This window comes from Mus caroli, chromosome 13 (genome assembly GCF_900094665.2).
Source record: "Mus caroli chromosome 13, CAROLI_EIJ_v1.1, whole genome shotgun sequence".
Classification (NCBI taxonomy): domain Eukaryota; kingdom Metazoa; phylum Chordata; class Mammalia; order Rodentia; family Muridae; genus Mus; species Mus caroli.
The window spans coordinates 88,413,412-88,435,462 of NC_034582.1; the positions used below are offsets into that span (position 1 = coordinate 88,413,412).

At 42.7% G+C, this 22,051-nt stretch overlaps 1 pseudogene; it reads right to left on the reverse strand.

Annotated features, from left to right (window-relative positions):
- Positions 1–639: 639 nt before the first annotated feature.
- LOC110308609 lies at positions 640–1,007 on the reverse strand (annotated as a pseudogene).
- Between the last annotated feature and the right edge of the window lie 21,044 nt (positions 1,008–22,051).

Genomic DNA, 22,051 nt, shown 5'->3' on the forward strand with positions numbered 1-22,051 from the left:
ATATAAGTTGCTATTTCAAATGTCTTATATTTATCAAGACTTGCTTTGGGGTTTAATAATATTATCTGTTTTGGTGACAGTTATAACAGTTAGTTTAAAATGTGAAATTTTTAGTGTTTTGATGGAACACTCTATAGGTATTTATGAGGTCTACTGATTTTTTTTTAAATGCCATTTCTCTGTTGTATGGATGACATACCTATTAGTCAGTGTTGGGTATTGAAGTCACAGAATTAATGTGTTTGAGTTAAACTATGGCATTACATTTGTTATATTTGGTGCTTGTATATTTAGTATATTGGGTGCCCCTGTGTTTGGTGCATAAATGTTTAGAGTTGTACCTCTTGATGGATGGCTCTCTTAATTAATATATCGTGGCCTTCTTTATTTCATCCAGTTACTTTTGGTTGGAAGTCTATTTTGACAGATATTAGAATATCAGTGCCTGACTGTACTCTAATTCCATAGCTTAAAGTTCCCTTTCATAGACTTTTCCACTAAAGTGATACTGTCTTTGATAATGAGATGTGTTTCTCAAAGGCAACAAAAGAGTGGATCCTGTTTTCTAATCCAATCTACTAGTCCCTGTCTTTGTTTTTCCCCCCACTAAGGCCTTTTATTTACACATGGCTTACATCTCTAGAAAACGAACCTGAGGATTTTTCCTCCTGTGTGTTTTTATCTTGCTTCTTTATGGCCCACGATGCCAGCTAAGATCACCAGTACAATGAAAATAACTGATAGGATGGGAGCAGATTATTTTGCATATCAAATATAGGGCTGATCACTCCACACTTGTTCAGCCTGCCTGTGAGGTTCACAGTGACTTCCCCAGCTCAATAATCATCCATGATTTCAAATCCACCAGTGAAACCATGTGTCATCATTACAGTTGGGAACTGCATGATGACTTTGTAGCATCTTCAGATGAGGCCCTGACATTTGCTTCTCTCCTCAGAACTGTGAATACTCTTGAGACCATTGAGAAGAACTCTCATGTGCACCATGGTGATAGTGCAGAAAGATGATGGAAAGTTCATCTATGTCTTTTGATTGAGGAAACTGAGGCCATTAATATTCAGAGTTATCTTAGAAAATTATGTATTCATTTCTGTCATTGGTTTATTTGGGCTGTTTTCTTTTTCCTTGTTTGATTAACTAGCCTGACACTGCTGATTTTTCTCCTGAGGCCTCTTGGTAGTGTTTATCTTTCTCTTCAGTTTAAAGTACTCCTTTAAGTATCCACTGTAGAGCTATCTTCATAGTCATGAATTCTTGAGCCTGCTTTTACTATGGAAATTTTTTGTTTCTTCTTTAATTATGATAGTTAGTTTTGTTGGGTATAATTGTCTGGATTGGTGGTTATGGTTTCTCAGAGCTTCAAATACATCTTCCTACATCATTCGTGCTTTGAAAGTTTTTCCATCATTAGCTGTTATTCTGATTAGACTTGATATGTAATTTGTAACTTTAGTGTTGCAGCTTTCAATACTCTTGCTGCTGTTGTTGTGTTTTGATTAGAAAATAATATGGGGATTTTTCTTCTCTTGTATAGTAGGTATTTGTTTTAGTTAGAGTTTCTATTGCTACAAAGAAGTACCATGATCAAAAAGCAAGTTGCAAAGGAAAAGGTTTATTTGTCTTACACATCTACATTGCTGGTCATCATTGAAGGAAGTCAGGGAAGGAACATGGAGGCAGGAGCTGAAACAGAGGCCATGGAGGGGTATTGCTTATTGGCATTCTCCCCATGGCTTGCCCAACCTGCTTTCTTGTAGAACTCAGGACCACCAGCAAAGGAATGGCACTACTTACAATGGATTTGGCCTTCCCACATCAATCTCTAATTAAGAAAATGTCCTACAATTGGATCTTATGAAGGTATTTTCTCAATTGTGATTCCCTACTTTCAGATGACTCTAGATTGTGTCAAGTGACATTAACTATCTAGCACTGTGTCCTAAATACCTCTTGTACCTGGATTGGAGTTTTCCCCTCTAGATTCTGGAAATTGTCTTTAGGTTTTATTGAAAATACTTTTTGTTCTTTTGGCATATAATTCCTCTACTTCTGTGCTCATAATTTGTACATTTGGTATTTTCATAGTGTCTAAAACTTTTGCCTATTCTGTGGATATTTTTATAATCATTATTTCTCAGAGGTCCTGCTTGTGGCAGCCCTGGATGAATCCTGAGAACTTGGCCTCCCTTGGGGACTAAAGTGGCATCACCAGTGGTGGCTCAGCAAAGCAGCCAGCAGTGTCAGGAGGCCAGCCTAACCTTGTGAGGATGGGGAGGGAAGAGCATCAGAGCATCAGTATAGCCTGTTTCCTTCCCTGCTGGACTCCTGGCTTCATAGGTGATGCTGCCTGAATTTCCTAGTTGTACAATGCATAGCCATGATGAGGATGTCAGACTTGAAGGAAGCTCAGATGCTGGAGGTTCAGTTTGTGGGAGACTATAATGTTATTAGTCAAATTCTTGCTAGAGAGGGAGGTACTGAGTGAGTGTATTGTCAAAGACTTTTGAATCTGGAGTTAAGTTTATTCATGAAGGTTTTTCTGTATTCCAGGGTTTCATCACATCATCACCGTTCTTCTTTCAGTATGGGCTTATCCATCTTTTTTTCTTAGAGGGTGCTCTGCTTCTGCCCACTCCTGGGATTGTCTTTTGTGCCAGTTTGCTAAGGTAGGGGAAAAGCTGGTGGGCTAGTTATGTCGTCTTTGGTGTGCTGGCAGAGCTCTGAGTTCCTCAGTCCTGTCTTCCTATACAATGTGACTCTGCAGCAGTCTATATGCCCAACATCTTGGGGATGCCATACAGTGTTTGGATACTCCAGGCCTATGTGAGCCCAAGTTCTATCTTACTCTAGGGTTGTCAGTCCTTGTATCTGCCACGTGGTGCCTGGCATGCTACAGGTTTATGTGTGCTCAAGCCCTGCCTTATCTACAAACAGCCAGTTTGCCTTTCCTAGGCATCCTGCTTCTGGTTTCATGGATCTGTGTTCACCCAAGCCCTTTCATACCACCCCACCCTGGTCTGTTTATATTGTGTTTTAATCTCAAATCCCATTTGCCTATTGCTATTACAGGAAGCCGTTGACTGTATGTATTAACCTTGTGGGCTGCAACCTTTTTACAACTGTTTGGAAGGTGCAAGAGCTTCATCATCATCATCATCACCACCACCATCACCACCACCATCACCATCATCATCATCATTCCTTTGGCTTACCACACAATAGTCACATCATCTGAGCTCATGGGTAGTTTTCTTTTTTTCTTGACAATCTATATCATTTTGTCCTTTCCCTTTCTCGTTTCATGGTTTGGGTTAGAACTAGTATTGCAATATTGAAAAGCAGTGGTGAAAGAGGATGCCCTTGCCTTGCTCCTGTTCTTAGTGGGAAATCTGTATTTCTAATCATTATCAAGCCTTCCTGGTTTACTGAGAATAATTTTGCCTCAAGTAAATCCCACCTGTAGAAATTAGGTTATTCTTCCTCCCTATGCTCCTAGAAATATGACTCAGACTCAAAATGTATTTACAAATACCTTGGACATATAGCTAGGCTCTTCTCTGACTAGATCATAACTTAAAATAACCCATTTATTCTAATCCGCATTCTGCCATGTGGCTGGTTCCCTGTGCAACATGTGTCTGTCTCCTCACATCTTCCCAGATGAATCTCTTGCTTGGCACTATCCCAGAATCCTTTCTGCCTCCTGAATGTCCCACCTCCTATTTCCTGCCTGAACCATAGGCGATCAAATTTATCATTGACAGGTGCCACATTCATAGAGACACAAGACATTTTCTCTACACTCACTTGGTAGTAGTATAGACAATTTGTATTTGTTTTTACAAAGGCTATTGGTGTATCATTTTCTTTCCTTATACTGTTCTTTTCTGGGCTGGACACTTAGGCAACCCTAACTTCACCAGTGTTCTGCTTTGATCCTGTGGATGGGATTTTTAAAAAGTTAATAGAATATGTTATTTGTGTTTGGTATAATTTAGCAATAAACCAACCTGGGTATGGTACTCTGCTGTTGATTCAGTTTCTTTGGTCAATGGGGAGTAGGTTTATTTTCAACATCTGACTCTCTTGTATGAACTTTGGCAAAATGTATCTTTCTGTAGACCTCTACTCCATGTCATTCATGCTATCAAAATTTTGGTCATCATCCTGAGTGAGGTAACACAATCACAAAGGAACTCACACAATATTTACTCACTGATAAGTGGATATTAGCCCAAAACTTAGGATACCCAAGATATAAGATACAGTTTGCTAAACACATGAAACTCAAGAAGAATGAAGACNNAAGTGTGGACACTNTGCCCCTNCTTAGAATTGGGAACANAACACCNATNGAAGGAGTTACAGAGACAAAGTTTGGAGCTGTGATGAAAGGATGGACCATCTAGAGACTGCCATATCCAGAGATCCATCCCATGATCAGCATCCAAACGCTGACACCATTGCATTCACTAGCAAGATTTTGCTGAAAGGACCCAGATATAGCTGTCTCTTGTGAGACTATGCCGGGGCCTGGCAAACACAGAAGTGGATGCTCACAGTCAGCTATTGGATTAATCACAGGGCCCCCAATGGAGGAGCTGGAGAAAATACCCAAGGAGCTGAAGGGATCTGCAACCCTATGGGTGGAACAACATTATGAACTAACCAGTACCCCAGAGCTCTTGACTCTAGCTGCATATGTATCAAAAGATGGCCTAGTCGGCCATCACTGGAAAGAGAGGCCCATTGGACATGCAAACTTTATATGCCCCAGTACAGGGGAATGCCAGGGCCAAAAAAATGGGAATGGGTGGGTAGGGAAGTAGGGGGGAGGGTATGAGGGACTTTTGGGATAGCATTGGAAATGTAATTGAGGAAAAGATGTAATAAAAAATATAAAAGAAAAACAAAAAAATGTTCCTTGATGATATTTTTAATTGAAGTGATATAAATAAATTGTAGTGATGTTGTTGTCTTTTAAAAGAAAACCTCTATCAAAAGAGGTTTTGTTTTTAAATTTAATGCAGTCCTTTGGATAAGAATAGATGTCCTATGTGTGTGAGGTTTCATGAGTGTGTGTGTGTGTGTGTGTGTGTGTGTGTGTGTGTGAGAGAGAGAGAGAGAGAGAGAGATTGTAAAACTTAAAGATTGACAATGGGTTTTTTTTTTTTGTTTTTGTTTTTGTTTTTCCAAGATATCGCCTACCTTCTTTTTTGAGACGGTCCCTTGGTGAGCCTGAAGCACATTTATTTGGTTAGGCTATATGGCCAATGAGCTCTAGGGATCTATCTGCCGACTCCACCCAACCAGTGCTGGAGCTAAAGATGTTCGTTGCTCTTGGCTCTTACATGGGAGCTGAGGATGTGATGTGAATCTCCATGCTTGTGCTTTGCCATTGCTGCCATCTCTCAAGCCTCACACCTTTATTTTAATATTGCATCTTCCTGAAGGAGTAGCTTAATTCCATTCTCAACAGTGCAGGACACAAGCATCAGATGCCCTCCGTCCAGAGCTCTGTAGCTTCCTCCAGATTCCCAACTTTTATAAATTTCAGTTGCTTTCCTTTGCTCTCCAGTTCTGGAAGTAATGAAGTTCTTGACATTGCTACCTTTCATTTGCATATTCATTTCTCACAGGGTCTGGCTATACAGCTCTGGCTGAACCAGAACCACTATGTAGCCCAAGGTGGCCACGAACTCGTGGAACTCGTGGAAATATTCCTGCCCATCCAGTAAGTCTTGGGATTGCTGGAGTGAGCCACACAGGCTCACAGTCGCTCACTTGAAACATCTTCTCTGCCCCTTCCTTTAGCTACTTAGTGATTTTATTTATGCCTAGACAATAAATTCCCTTTGTTCAAATGACAGTACAGTCCCTATCCTGAATGGTACGGCTGTGTGTACGAGCTAAGACTTTTCTGTTTTTTTATATTCAATGTGGCAGGAAGATATTTACCCCTGTCTGAGAATCTGTGATTGATTTGTAAGAAACAAATGCAGATGAATTCATAGCAAACAATGTGTTCAGTTGGAAAGAAAAGTGAGAGAAACCCATGAGCAGTAGAGCTGAGTGTGTTTGCATCACCACGGGCTCCATACCCGAGCAGCTTGGTCAAGAGCCCGCCTGTATTTTTGCTTCACTCTGAAAGCCAATAAATCCCCAAACACCACCATTACAGTAAAACAAGCTGCAGAGCCCAAGGATGGATTTCCTGGAAGGATGACAGAGATGTTCTCATGGCACCGCGTGCATACTGCAGAACTTGCTGAGAAATCAAATGTCACAGGGCTCCTGCTTTGCCTTGAGGGGAGACTTGGAAAGGTGTTCCAGAGGGGAGAGAGCATGGCCTGATGGTTGTTCACTTCTGGGAAGATCCTGGAGCAGCCTAAGGGCAGAGGGGAGAAGCCTTAGGACAGAGGAGAGAAGCCTGAGGACAGAGCGGAGAAGCCTAAGGACAGAGGGGAGAAGCCTGAGGACAGAGGGGAGAAGCCTGAGGACAGAGGAGAGAAGCCTGAGGACAGAGTGGGAGCAGCCTGAGGACAGAGGGGAGAAGCCTGAGGACAGAGTGGGAGCAGCCTGAGGACAAATTTTGAACAGTTTGAAGTCAGGGTTGCCTCTGAGAGAACCTGGATAGAAAGGATAGAAAAATTAAGGTGCACAGGACCAGAAAGGAGGCTGTTGGTTGAGTTCAGATAAAGCCTCTTGCTAGCTGAGAATCAGGAATTCTAGCACAATTAACGTTGGCAATGAAGCTTTCTTACGTGGAGATAGCCATGTCTGGGAATGAATGGAGTAAGTGAACACAGGCTGTTAACTTGAGCTTGGTTGGCCATGTGAAGGATCCCAAAGCCTCCGACCAATGAGAATGGCAAAAGCCTTCCCTGGGTCAGATTCAGGGAAATGGCAAAACCTTCTCCTGGTCCTCACGACCACGGCTTCCTTCTTCCAGATATTTACAGCCTGAGGCTACTCCCCTTGTGCCCCAGGCCTCTTCTTCCAGCTGCATACAGTAAACTCACTTCTTCAATTCACAGGCATGAAACAAACGTGCTGAGGACCCAGGCTGCTGCTGCTGGGTCTCCGTCAGAGCACAGAGCCCACCCAGTCCCAGCTTTTCTGTGTGTCTGTGTCTCTCCTTTCCTCAAACTTATGTGGCCCCAGTCAGGTCTCAACAACAGTCCTTCTATATAAAGACATTTTAGAAAAGAGAGTTAAAATATGAGTTATGCTTACGTGCCCGAGCATGTGTGACCTGCACACATGACCTTACTCCTTTCCCAGAGAGAAACCAGAAGGATCCCTGAGAATTTCACAAACAAGGCCCTGCAAGCTGTTGTTTACACCGCCAGCTCCTGACTTCCCTTACAACTCTTATTTTCTGCAGTGTTACCATATTGTGACCTCTGGCATACCTTCGGGACTACCCCATGATCTCATTTAGATTCAGCAAACTTTAAAGAAAATAACTTCCAAACCCAACAAAATCTTTACATATGGCTGCAACAGATCATAAAACATAACTTTAAAGTATTTATTTTAATTTTAAGAGTTTTATTTTATTTTATGTATATAGCTATTTTGCCCACATTTATATCTGTGCACCACATTCATGCTTTTCGTCCACAAATGCCCTGGGACTGGGGTTATAAACAGTTGTAAGGTGCTTTTGTGGGTGCTGAGAAGCCAACCCAGTCCTCTGGAAGAGCAGTCAGTGCTCTTAATCACTGAGACACTTCTCCAGAACACTTTACTAACTTTTAATTATATGTATGTGTGTGATTGTGTGTGCATGCTGTGTGAGTGAGTGTATGTATGTGTATATGTGCATGCTGTGTGAGTATATGTTTGTATGTGTATGCATGCTATGTGAGTGAATGTATGTACATGTATGTCTGTGTGTGCGTGCTGTGTGAGTGAATGTATGGATGTGTGTGTCTCTGTGTACATGCTGTCTGAGGAATCTGTATGTGTGTGTGCATGCTGTGTGAGAATATGTATGTGTTTATGCTGTGTGAGTATATGTATGTGTGTGTGCATGCTGTGTGAGTATATATATGTGTGTGCGCGAATGCTGTGTGAGTATATGTATGTGTGTGTTCATGCTGTGTGAGTATATGTATGTGTATGTCTGTGTGTGCATACTGTGTGAGTATGTGTATGTGTGTCTGTGTGTGCATACTGTGTGAGTATATGTATGTGTGTCTGTGTGTGCATACTGTGTGAGTATGTGTATGTCTGTGTGTACATGCTGTATGAATGAGAACCTGCAGAGTCTGGAGGTGTCGGACAATCTGGAGATGGATTTACAGGTGGTCACAAGCTATCCAACATGGGTGTTGGGAACAAACTCAAATCTTCTGTAGGAGCAGTGCATGCTCTGAACCACTGAGCCAGCCCTCTTCCTGGTCCCTTCATTTGAGTGTATCTTATTCTTTCCTGAGCACCTCTCTAAAAGTCTCTGTGCTTAACTCTGTCTAAAAATCCCTTTTAGTAAACTCAAACTTGACTTAACACTGGTTGATCCTGAAATTCCTTCCAGTGTAGAAGTTAAGAATCCTAGTTGACCTAAGAAGTCTCTAAACAGGTGGGTCTCAACCGTCCTAATACTGTGACCCTTTAGTACAGTTTCTCATGTTGTGGTGACACCCAACCATAAAATTATTTTTGTTGCTACTTGTAATGAAATTTGAACTATAATTTGCTACTGCTGTGAATTGTAATATAAATACCTGTGTTTTCTGATGGTGTTAGATGACCCCTGTGAAAGGGTTGTTGACTCTCAAAGAGGTCTGGACCCACAGGTTGAGAACCACTACAGCTCTAAACTGACTCCCTCAGGCTGTTGTGTTTGACACAGTAGGCTGTGTCCACAACCTGTCTCCATCACTGGTGACATTGCCATCATTGCTATTCAGTAAGTTTTTGTAAGTCACTTATGTGGCTTTAAATTAAAGGCATGTGGTATTGTGCAATTACTGATGTGTAAGCGGATGAAGACTGCCAGCGGCTGCCCACTCTCTGCATTTATTTAGAACATCCCGATTTTGAAAGGAAGGCTCAAACAGCCTTAGACTCACTACTTGGTTACCTGCTTAGGTGCAAAGTTGCTTTATTTTTCTGAAATTTAGACTGTTCCTTTATCACAGGAGTAGATTGTGCAGTGCTAACTCAAGAGTTTGTAGAAAGAGTTTTCTCTTCTTGTACTTTGAACTTAGACAAGTTCCACTTATTTGGGGGAAATTGTCCCCTTCACCTTCTTCTGGTAGGAAGTGTTCAACATCAATAACAAGTAGAAGCAACCTTTTCTACCCCTGTTAACCCTTTGTGACAATTAGGATCATAAGAAATGCAACTCAGCCACCACTTGTGTAGGTCCATGTTCCGTCTGGCCTCTGGGGAGCTTGTCTGTGTTTATCCCAGGCAGCCACCTTTAGGGAAGCACTGAACTCTGCTGAAGAGTGGGAAGTGCAACCTAGGATGGGCCCCCCCCAAGCTGGGGTTCCCTGACCCCTGGACACCCTGCTGAGGTGCTGCATAGAGACAGGGATGAAGGATGGGGGTCCACAGGCTGCGATGGAGGACAGGACCCGGTGCTCCCAAACTCCTGGACATCCAGGCGCTGCTGCATGGAGAAGAGTTGGGAACGGAGTTGTGGGCCCAGGGGCTGACAACAGTGACTGGCCTGGGCCTGGGGGAAATGGGAGTTCCAGCTTAGCTTGTCGGTGATTGGCCTTAGCTAAGCAGAGGTTGTCTAGGAGACTGTCCTTCTGCAGGAGACTTAGGCTGCATGGTAGTCAAAGTCCTTCTCCGCACTCCCCACAGTGGTTTTATTTTTTAAATTTTTTCCTATTTGGTTTTTCGAGACAGGGTTTCTCTGTGTAGCTCTGACTGTCCTGGAACTCATTCTGTAAGCCAGGCTGGCCTCAAACTCAGAAATCTGCCTGCCTCTGCCTCCCAAGTGCTGGGATTAAAGGCGTGCACTACCACTGCCTGGCTTTTTTTTTTTTTTTGGTTTGGTTTTTTTGTGTGTGTGTGTTTTTATTTTTATTTTTTAATTTTTATTTGTTTCCCACAGTGGTTCTTGATGAAAGAGCCAGTTCATGTTTATTTATATCATGTATTGATTATTCTTCATGGAAAATGGGTGTATACCACCTCCTCAGGGCGGGCCAGAGATTAAATGCCTTCTTCAGGGAGGAATGTCCAGGAAGGGAAGCTTATTGGCTAAGCTCTCAGGGCCTCTTAGGCACCTCATTAGCATGGAGAACTCTGTTTTAGGCGACATGACCATAGGTCATGTTTCTTTATGTGGGAAGTGTGGCTCATGATCTGTCAAGAGCAGGAGGTGGGGTGGGGCATGCAAGGGGCACCTACCGTCTCAGGTGGGAACCTGGGTGCCGGGGTCTCAGACCTGCTCTACCTTACCATGTTTCCTGGCACAGTCCACTGTCCCATATACCTGCACACTCTTTTTCCTCATCACTGAAGTCTAGGTGGCTCAAAAGGCTTTGAGTGATCAAGGAAATTAAGCCTGTTTGTCTTAGCATTAAGACCAGCAAGACATCACTTTAATCTCTGTCTTGCCTCATTCACTCGAGCCTCCCAATTACCTTCCTTTTCTCTTCTTGTTCTAATGGAAACCAGCTCCCAAGACACCAGTGTTTTCACTATAATATGTGGTTGACAATTGATGTGTAATGTATAATTATTATGCCACCTGTAATATTAAGACGGGATATAAATCGCCCAATATCATTATAAGGAATTCATGTTTTATTTACAGTGAAATACTAGCTCTAAGTAGACTGGAAGTTATTATATTCTTCAGAATAACAGGAAAAGAAGGGAACTTGAGAACCCAAATTGTAATAAATAAATCAAAATGATAACAATTACTCAAATACTGCAGTGGCAATCAAGAAATATTAGGAGAAGAAAGAACACCGAAGCTTAGGGAATAACCTGATGTACCCTTTAGTCCCAGTACTCAGCAGACAGAGGCAGCTAGGTATATCTCTAAGATTTTAAGGGTAGCCTGGTCTACATAGTAAGACCGTGTCTTAAAAAAGTTTCAAACAAAAACAAACAAACAAAAATTAAGGTAACAAATAATAAAATAGATGGCCTAAATCTAGCCAGATCAAAACTTAGGTCAAATGTAAATGTCCTGAAATAAAGATAGAGATTCTCAGATCCCTCAAACAAGCAAGGAAACAAGACCAAAACAGATTCTCTCTTCAAGAATCTTGAGTTGTGAAACATTGTCCACTAGGCATTTCATAGCTGTAGCCATCTTAATCAGGGCAGCTGGGATTACCTATGAGGACCCCCAACAAGACGGCCTTCTGACACTCTCTTGTAGAAAGAGGAGTTGGGGAGTGTCCGTAGATTCTAGACACTCCCTTTCTCCTGTGCCCTCCCCCCGCCCCCCAGCTCTGTCTAATTCTGCCTCAGCTGTTTGTGGTTCCAGGAGGTGCTATAGACTATGGGGGAGAGGTTAATTAAAGAGGGAAGCTACTATGAAGCTTTTGGGAGATTGTTACAGTAGGTGAGGTAGGGGTTTTCAGTGCTATGACTATTCTTGGGTCACACACCATCTTAGCCATGCTTATGTAAGTAAGCCAATAAGCTCATTGGTCCAGCAAGGCAGACTTGAGTGGAATCTTCTCTTTTTTTGTTTGGCTCCCTATCTGGACTGATTAGACATCTGTTCAGATGTCCCCCAGGAGAAGTCACACAGCATGTGGTTAAAAGTAAAAGGACAGAAGACCACATACCATTCAAGCTGTAATCAAAAGAAATATGGAGCAGCATCCTAACGTAAGACAAGGAGGACTGCAGCGTATAGACCATTACCAAGAATAATGAGGGCAGCTACAAGTGGTAAGAGACATAATCGCCAGAGGGTTTATGGTCACCAGTGTGGATGTCGCAAGCCAAAAGGAGAAAGAACCACTTGTACTAGCGGACTTTAACACTCCTCTCCTGGAGACAGAGGGAGTAAGAGGCAGAAACTCAAACAGGAATACGAAAGCCATCAACCTATCTCATAAAGGACCTGGCTCCGCCTAACAACACAGAAGACACACAGAACTTTCACCAGGTGAGACCAAATCCTCAGACATAAAACGCATTGCCACGCATTTAAAACAATCGAAGTGAAGTACATTCTCCCACCGTACAGTTAACTTAGAAGCCAGTGCAGAAAATTACCTAGCAAATCTCTAAATATAACGCTTTGAAATAACTTTGATCAAAGACGACATCATAAGAAAAGTTATACACACACACACACACACACACACACACACACACACACACACGTAACACAAGCCCACAAACCACCTTGTGTGCCATCGCCATCCTGCTAAGGGACCTTATGTTTTGAATTGAATGACAATGAAAACCTAGGGCCAGTGAGGTGACTCGGCTCGAAAAGTAGCTGCCTGGTGACCCAGGTTTGATCCCACAATGGGGAAGGAGAGAGCTTGGCCCCCTCATGTCATTTTCTGACCTTCATGCCCCCATATGCCTTCATGCCTCCCCAGTCCTCCCTAGCACCTACCTGCTTTTGTAAGTACGCAAATTAATTTAAAAAGCGTTTTTCTGTGTGATTTTGTATAAATGCTCCTTTTAAAAGAAACAGGACGATAAAGGAAGGAGGAAGGAAAGAAGGAAGGAAGGAAAGAAGGGAGGGAGGGAGGGAGGAAGGAAGGAAACCATCAGAATCTGAAGTGGGATCACCTAGGGTGGGCTTCTATCCATCTCCCTCTCCCTCCTTTTCCTCTCCCCTCCCCTCTTTCTCTTCTGCCCATAATAACAACAACAATGATAATAAATAGAAAACGCAAACGAAAATGAAAGCAGGAAACTGTTTCAAATGCAGGTAACCCTTTGCCAGGAGCGAAAACTGTGGTGTTGAAAGTGAGGCCCTATGAGAAAAGAGGTAAGCCTCTAATCTTGCTGTCACTAACCGTCCACCAGGGGAAACCAGTCCAAGAAGAGCAAGTCGGACATAAAGAAGCAGGGGAAGTGTTTTTGAAACAATAAATTAGTGTGATCATAGTGGGTATGTAAAGACCAGAGCAGAAGTCGATGGAACTGAAACAAACCAGCTGAGGCAACCATCTCCTCTCTCCGGAAGTCTGCCCGAGCCCCTCCCCTCTCTATTCCCCGCCTCGCTTGTTCTCCATCACGTGCCCAGACTCAGCAAGGCGAAACCTGCGTGGTTTCCCTTATGCGCAGATCCTAGCATACAACACATACATGTGAACGTGGGTACCTGTAGATGTCAAAGAGAGCTCATGAGAAGAGGCAGCATCTGGCTACGAACATGAGAGCTGTGAGGAATCTGACTGCGGGCTATTAGACTTTCAGTATGATGGAGAGACTGGAACGCTGCAGGTCCAGAAGCTAGTGACCTTATCTTGAGCTAAGTTCTGACCTTCCAAACAGCCATTCCTGGCCTACCTTTGTATCGGAACTAACATCTTGTGGCTGTAGATAAAACCCTATTAAAATCTACTGACTTAGCAGGTAACTAGTGTCTACCAATCCAAAAGCAGGGAATGGCATCAGATGGGTGGGTGTCTTAAGCCTATAGGACAGCCCCCATCTTGGTCTACCTGCCTCTCTGAGGTACCCACTGAAGTACTTTAAACTTTGCCTTGATTATGACTTTCTCTCTTTTGTAAAACTATAAAAACTTCACACAACCACCTCCTCGCTGGAACAAGGAGTTTGGGGTAAGCTAAATCTATGTTCTCCAGGGCCAGACTCCCTGCAGCCTGGCTAAAGGCTCCATATTCCCTCTTTGTAGCTTGGTGCAATGATGGAGCCAAGTGATGCTTATGAGATGTGAACAGAAATGCTTCTGGAAGCCTGTGGAGCAGAGCAAATCAATCCTGTATTTATTTACACATGCTAACTCTCCACTCCTTGCTTCCCAAACCTGAAAAGCCATTGATCACGCCTAATTCACCGGGCTCTTCCAGCCTGAAGATCCTTTGGCTAATTTCTACCTTTCATTTCCTTCTGCAACCTACTCCTTCTCTTTCCTTCATGAACTCCCAGCATGACATCAAACCCATTTATTGATGTTCACTCTTTCGTGTCCTTAGATCTCAAAAACAAAGTTAGGGCTAAGGAGTAGGTAATGAGCACTGTGAGTATCCAGCAACTTGTGACTGTTGGTGACGACTTGCAGTGTAAATTCTTTATTCTGAGTCTTTCTTCCCACTTTTTGAGTCTATCACAAAGCATTCATATTGCTTGCTTTTATCTTTTCTTTTTTCTTTCTTGAATTTTCTGTTCTAGGCATTGAGTTCAGGAGAGTGAACACAGCAGGCAAGCGTGCTGGCATGGAGCTCTGTGTCAGCCCCTGCATTATAGTCTATCACTGACATGTGTGTTGTGGCCTAGAGCAGCAGTGTGCCTTGAATACTCTCCTTGCTGGTTTTTTTTTTTTAATTCCGTTAGAACAGATAAAGCCTGGCTGCTGGATTTACATGATATTCAGCCAAGTTTTACCACTCATTTATAAAACAGCATTGTTAAAGCATTGAGGGTTTTCATCTTTATTTGTGGAAATTAACTTTTATAAAGCAAAGAAAATAAAATTCCACCGGATATAGGAGTGATTATAATTTAAATTACACAGCAGCCTCTACTTGCAGGCACAAATGATTTAATATAAGTTAAATAAAGTTGCTGCCCCAGTGATTATCGCCCACTGATTTGTTGGAGGTTTTAATTCTTGGTTTTTACTACAAAGAACTGAACCGACCAGTAAACCCTGCTATACAACTTCATTGATGTTCGTCTTTGTTCTCCCTCTTCTAAGATAATCTTGGGGTTTTACCTTGTAGGCATTTCCGGACCTGACTCTTCTGTGTCAGGAGAAAAACCACATATGCACAGGAGATTTGAGGAGGAAAACTGGATAGACAATGGAGACAGGTGTGGCTGGATGGGAGCCTAGGGCAGAGGAAGCTATGGGAGAGAGATTCAAAAGGAGGGTGATTCCAAACGACTATATGGAGACCGACTATTTTATAATCTTCCTTTAGAAAGGAGTTTAAATGCAGTCACTCTGTACGAAGACAATGTTCCCTCCTGAAGCCATAGGTTGTCAAATACAATGTCCAGTGCCAGGCATGCAATACCCCCTGTCAAGGCTGTTGGTCAGGGGTCATTCTAGAGACCTCCCAGAACAATATAATCTATTGACATTTGCTCTTGGTTGCCCACCGGAATGGCGGTAAGACCCTATTTCTTAAGATACCACCCAGTCCAGTTACAGGCTATAAAGAAACCAAGCTGGTACTGACTTGGAAGCTTCCTATTGGCTGGTTTTCACAGGACTGGAAAGAGCCATGTAGGTTGCTAGGGGAGACCAATCATCAGCAGTGTTACCCAGCTGTGAGCTCCTTGAGTGTCAGGAATGACCAATCTATGGGCACAAAAGTGCCATGAATCTTAAGGGAGTAACCAATTGCATTCTGGTTAGGTTTAAGGCTCACTTCACAAGAAGAAGCTCATGGCTGGTATTGTAAATGAAATCTGGCCAAGAATCCAGGGCTGGAAAGTTCATGGGCCTCAGGAAGGAACCTTCTAAAATCATTTTGCTGAATAGACATAGTATCAAATTGCCACTAAGCACTTATTTCTGTTTTCATAGACTAGCTCGGCCCTCAGTCCTTATCAGTGGAGCCTGTTATTGCAGTGACAGTGTTAATACAGAGCCTCATGCCTGTGCAAAGTGCAGGGAACAAGTGTCTGTGCAGTGCCACCCATAAATAGTACGCTGAGATCATGTCTTACCTCTGTAAGGCTCAGGGGACAATTGTGGAAGAGGAGGCAGAAGAGAGCAGTATCTTCCAGCCATGAGAAGGTCACTACATTCATGAACCTCACTGCAGACGCAGCGGCTGCTGCACAAGACAAAGCTATTTAACATTCCAGCATCAGGGCAGGAGAGGTACATGAGGCCTCAGGAACCCCAAGCTGTTGACAGCTGCCTGGGGGTGGGGAAGTCAGGTTTTTTTTCAGGGCTATGGCCTCTGGTAGGTTGAACAGGCTTCAGTGATGACCTCATACTTAAGTTCATATGGTCAGCATTACCTGAACTCATGGGGTTACTAAAAAAAAAAAAGAAGAGGAGGAGAAAGGAGAGGAGGAGAAAGATAAGGTCATGAAGTTGGGAGGTCTGGAAGGGATTTAAGGGGGTCTCTGTGGGGCAATGAGCTGCGCACAGGCAGCCTGGTCTCCAGTCGAGCATAGGTCTTGAACCCTGGGGGACCCAATGGGTGGTGATTTCCACCTACATGGGACGGAAGGTGTTTGATCATGTCTCCTGGACCCCGGCTCCTGTCGAAGTTACCGTCCCCGTTGCCCTTGCAGGAGAGGTGTGTGACTATCAGTCACGCTGACAATGTCCCTAGCTCTTGGCATTCTGGCTAGGCTCCACCCCCACAGTTACCTGACTATAGCCAGGTATGCTCCTCCCACGGTTACCTGATAGCCCAGCTCACTTTAAAAGGAGCTGCTTGGTTCCACCTCGATCTCTATAAGCTCTCACCTTTCTTACTGTCATCTCTAGTCCTCCTTCTTTCTCTCCCTTCCCCTCTCTCCACATGGCCATAGCTGGCCTCTCTCCACCTTCTCTCCTTCCCCCTGCCTTTCTACAATAAAGCTCTAAAACCATAGACTGTCTCTGCTCATCAAGGCCCACCACAATTGATCGATAGGATAGGCTTTCCCCTAAAGAGCCATGTCTAACTTCCTGCCAGAAGGCCTTCCTGCGCTCCAGCCATGGACTGGACCAGGACTCTCACCTGCATAAGAACCATACAGCGCCTCCCTTTCTCCCTGCCCTCTCCTCCCTTCTGCTCCAGGGCTGACTGAGCTGTCCCCGGGGCCCCCATTCTGTTCTCAGCTCTTCCTCAGTTTCCAGTGGTGTCTGAGATGCCCAAGGCTGAGGACCTGGTACCTAGGACTGCCCCTTGTCCACCACCAGCAGAGCTGGGACCAGTGGCTTCACACAGCCAGACACCCACAGTGGGCTGCGTGGAAAGGGTGCGACAGTCCTTCCGTGTCTGCCTGCCCAGAGCACCAGAACTCTGGTGGGACATGGGTTTTCTCCCTCTCCCTTTATTCCCCCGGTGCCCACTGCCCCACAGGTCTCAAGAGGTAGATATAATAAAAATACATCATACATACAATTCTCAAAGACTGCATTAAACTATCATGTTAAATAAAAACCCCTTATAGTGGCAATTAAAGACTTTGAAAAAGAAAAAAAGCATATATAGTCTGCCTTGACAGTCATTGTTTTAAATATTGTCATAAGCACTTTTAAATGTAGAGCATGCTCCCCCATGCTGAAAGGCCATTTACATAAATTCTACCACATTTGAAATAATGGCTTTCAGGTATTGGATACCCTCTACTTGCTAATAATCGTATCTTTAAAGACAGTTATGATGGTATACACCTGAAATCCCAACTCTACAGAAGACAGAAAAATGAGAAAGTTTGAGGGCAGCCTGGGCTACATACTGAGTCCCAAATCACCCTTCGAGAACAAGAGAAGAAAAAAGAAAGACATTGTAACTTTATTTACACTATTGCGTTATTTCATAGCATAAGTCTTTCAGCTGAAAACTGACAAGTTAATACTATTTTCTAAAGTTATATACAGATAGCATATACCTTTGATGGGCTTAACCACATGAGTTTCATACAGCAGTTTAAAGATTCGCCTGGAGAATCATTCGCTATCACAAGTTTTCGATAATAAATTTGACAGGTGAAGAGTCCTTTTCTTTCCTATTTGTCAGAGAAAAAAAAAAATCAATGTAACAATGTTCACATCTCAACATATAACCCTTAAATAGTAACAAGAATCAGCTTGTGTTAGAACCCTTAGTTCTCTGAGCAAACCCTTACTTCCAGTTCTAGGTTTACTCCACAGCATCAGCTCCGGGTGGTTCTGTGTGTGCGGACGTGAGTGTAGGTGGTAGGAGTTCTTACTTGCTGGGCAGCTGGGATCAGCCAGGCATCACACTACATCCTTACGTACGTACATCTCCTTCCATAATGGTCACAACAATGAGTGGCAGACACGATATGCCCACCCTGCAGATGATGATGGATCTTAGTGTCAAGACAAGGCTCACATTTCACTAGTTGGACCGTGCCTTAGCTGAGATTTGAACGATATGTCCTAGGGCCCAAATCCGGCTGCTAACTATCAGAGGACTGTGTGCATGCCAAGCAGCCAGACCCCAGCCCCACAGTGAGGGAGTGGAAGCTGAAAACCATAGATCAGTCATTAGCTACAGGGGATTCCATGCTCTGTGTCCTTTAGTGAATTCTATTACTCTGATATTTAGTTTATATTTATTTATATATATTATATGTCATTATAATATAGACTAATATGTAATTTTAATACATCTATATTATATTTATAGATATTTATAAATAAATATTTATTTATGCAGATAGGAAAGGTCAGACAATGTCTCATGTAGCCTAGTGTGGCCTCAGCTATCCTTAAATACTCTTTATCATCATGGATGACCTTGAACTCTGACCCTACTGCCTCCACTCCCCTGTTTGTCATGGTTGGCTCTGACTTCTGTTTGTTTTTTTAACTTTTTAAAAATTAATTTATTGATTGATTGATTTTACATCCATAGTTTTCCCTCCCTCCCTTCTTCCTAGGCCCTCCCCACCACCTGCTTCCTTACCCCCCAATCTACTCCTGTTCTGTTTTTCTTCAGGAAAGAATCGGTCTCCCATGGGTTTCAAACCATCATGATATATAGCACTTCCTTTCCTATTAAGGCTGGAGGAAGCCCCCTAGTAGGAGAAAAGTGTCCCAAAGGCAGGCAACAGACTCAGAGGCAGCCCCTGCTCCCACTGTGAGGAGTCCCACGAGAAGACCAAGCTACACAACTGTAACATGTGTGCAGAGGGCCTAGATCAGTCCCAGGCAGTCTCCCTGTTTGTGGTTGGCTCAGTCTCTGTGAGCCCCATGTTTGTTGATTCTCTGGGTTTTCTTGTGGTGTCCTTGAGCCCTCTAGTTCCTGCAGTCTTTCCTCTTCTTCTTCTGCAGGATTCTCTCAGCTCCACATAAATGTTTGGCTATGGGTCTCTGCTTCTGTTTCCATCAGTTGCTGGATGAAGCCTCTCTGATGATGATCGGATCAGGGACTAATCTATGAATAGAGCAGAATATTATTAGGAATCATTTCATTAACTTTTTTTTCCAGTCATATTTGGTTCCACCCAGGTCTCTGGGCTACCCAGCCTCCAGTTCCTGGCCCTCCAGGCAATGTCAGAGGAGGGCTTCCTCTCATGGCATAGGTCTCAAGCTGGACCAGTCATTGGTTGGCCACCTCACAATTTCTATGCCACCTTTATCCTAGCACATCTTGTAGGCAGGACAAATTTTGTGGCTTGGTTGGTGTTCCAATCCCTCCACTGGAAGATCAACTTGGTTACAGGAGATGGCCAGTTCATGGTCTATATGTGCTATTGCCAAGAGTCTTTGTTTGTAATCTAGGGTCATTCTCATAGATTTCTGGGAGTTTCCACTGTAACTAGGTTTCTAGTTTGTCCCAGAGATGTGCCTCTATTCCAGCTGTCTCTCCCAGTACTCCCTTTGTCCTTGCCCAACCTGGTCCTTCCTGCTCCCATGCCCACCATATCCCTCACCCTGCTCACTTGAAATGTTGAGCCCTCCTTGTTACTTAGTTTATATGGATCTGTGGATTGCATAGTTATCCTTTACTTTATCGCTAATATCCACTTCAACTTGAGCACCTACCATGTTTGTCTTTCTGGGTCTGGGTTACCTCATTCAGGATGATGAACTCTTCTAGTTCTTCCCATTTGCCTGAAAATTTCATGATGTCATTGTTTTTAACAGCAGAGTAATACTCTGTTGTGTAAAGGTCCCATCCTTTGGTTCATGGACACCTAGGCTGTTTCCAGTTTCTGACTATTACAAACAAAGCTGCTGTGAACATAATTGAGCAAGTGTACTTGTGGTAAGATAGAGCTTCTTTTGGCTGTATGCCCAGGAGTGGTATAGCTGAGTCTTGAGATAGATCAACTCTCAGTTTTCTGAGAAACCACAATAATGATTTCCAAAGTGGCTGTATCGTCCCACCAGCACTAGAGGAATGTTCCCCTTGCTCCACATCCTTGCCAGCATGAGCTGTCACTTGTGTTTTTGATCTTAGCCATTCTGACAAGTATAAGATAAAATCTGAGTTGTTTTGATTTGTGTTTCCCTGATGACAATGAACATTTCTTTAAGTGTTTTCCAGCCACTTTAGATTTGTCAGTTGAAAATTCTGTTTGGATATGTACCCCATTTTTAATTGGATTATTTGGCTTGTTAATGTCTAGGTCTTTATATATTTTGACTATCAGCCCTCAATAGATGTGATGTTGGTGAAGACCTTTTCCCAGTCTGTAGGCTGTCATTTTGTCCTTTGGCAGTGTCCTTTGCTTTACATAAGCTTTTCAGTTTCATGATGCCCCACTTATTAATTGTTGATCTTAGTGCCTGTGCTACTGGTGTTCAAGAAATTGTCTCCTGTGCCAATGCACTCAAGGCTATTTCCCACTTTCTTTTCCATCAGGTTCAGTGTATCCTGTTTAATGTTGAGGTCTTTGAGTCATCCATTTGAGTTTTGTGCAGGATGATCGATACAGATGCATACATCTCCTGTAGGTATATACAGACATCCAGTTATACCAGCACCATTTATTGAAAATGCCTTCTTTTTTTCATATTGTATTTCTGTCGTTTTTATTCATCAAATATCAGGTGTCCATGGATGTGTGGATTTATGTCTGGGTCTTCAATCTGATTTCCTTGATCCAATTGCCAATACCATATGTGGTTTTCACTACTATTGCTCTGTAAATACAGCCTGAAGTTAGAGATGATGATGCCTTTGGAAGTCCTTTCATTGTATAGTATTGTTTTAGTTATTGTAAGTTTTTTATTTTCACATATGAATTTAAGTATTGTTCTTTCAAGATCTGTCAAAGTCTATATTAGAATTTTGATTGGGACTGCATTGAATCTGTAGATCAATTTTGGTAAGACATCTATTTTCACTATGCTAATCCTACTGATCCATGAACACTGGGGATCTGTCCATTTTCTGATATCTTCTTCAATTTCTTTCTTCAAAGACTTGTAGTTCCTGTCATAGAGGTCTTTCACTTCCTTGGTTAGAATTACACCAAGATATCTTATATTATTTGTGGCTACCATGAAGGGTGTCATTTCCCTGATTTCTTTCTTAGCCCGTTTATTGTTTATACAAAGAAGGACTACTGATATTTTTGAGTTAGTTTTGTATCCAGCCATTTCACTGAAGGTTGCTTATCAGCTGTATGAGTTCCCTACTACAATTTTTAGGGTTGCTTTAATATACTATCATATCACCTGCAAATAGTGATACTTTTGACTTCTTCCTTTCAAATTTGTATCCCTTTGATCTCCTTTGGTTGTCTTATTGCTCCAGCTAACACATCAAGTGCTATATTGAATAAGTAAGGAGAGAGTAGAAAACCTTGTCTTGTCCTGATTTTAGTGGAATTGCTTTAAGTTTCTCTTTCTTTAATTTGATGTAGGTTATCAGCTTGCTGTATATTTCATTTATTATGTTTAGGTATGTGCCTTGTGTCCTTAATCTCTCCAAGACATTTTTCACATAGGGCGGTTGAATTTTGTCAAAGACTTTTTCAGCATGTAATGAGATGATCATGTTTTTTTTTCCAATGTTTTTATATAGTGGATTACACTGACAGATTTTCATATGTTGAACCATCCCTGCATCTCCGAGATGCAGCCTACTTGTTCATGGTGAATGATCTTTTTGATGTGTTCTTGGATTTGGTTTGTATTTTATTAAGTATTTTGGTATAAGTTTCACCAGAAAAATTGGTGTGAATTTTTCTTTCTTTGTTGAGTCTTTATATGGTTTGGGTATCA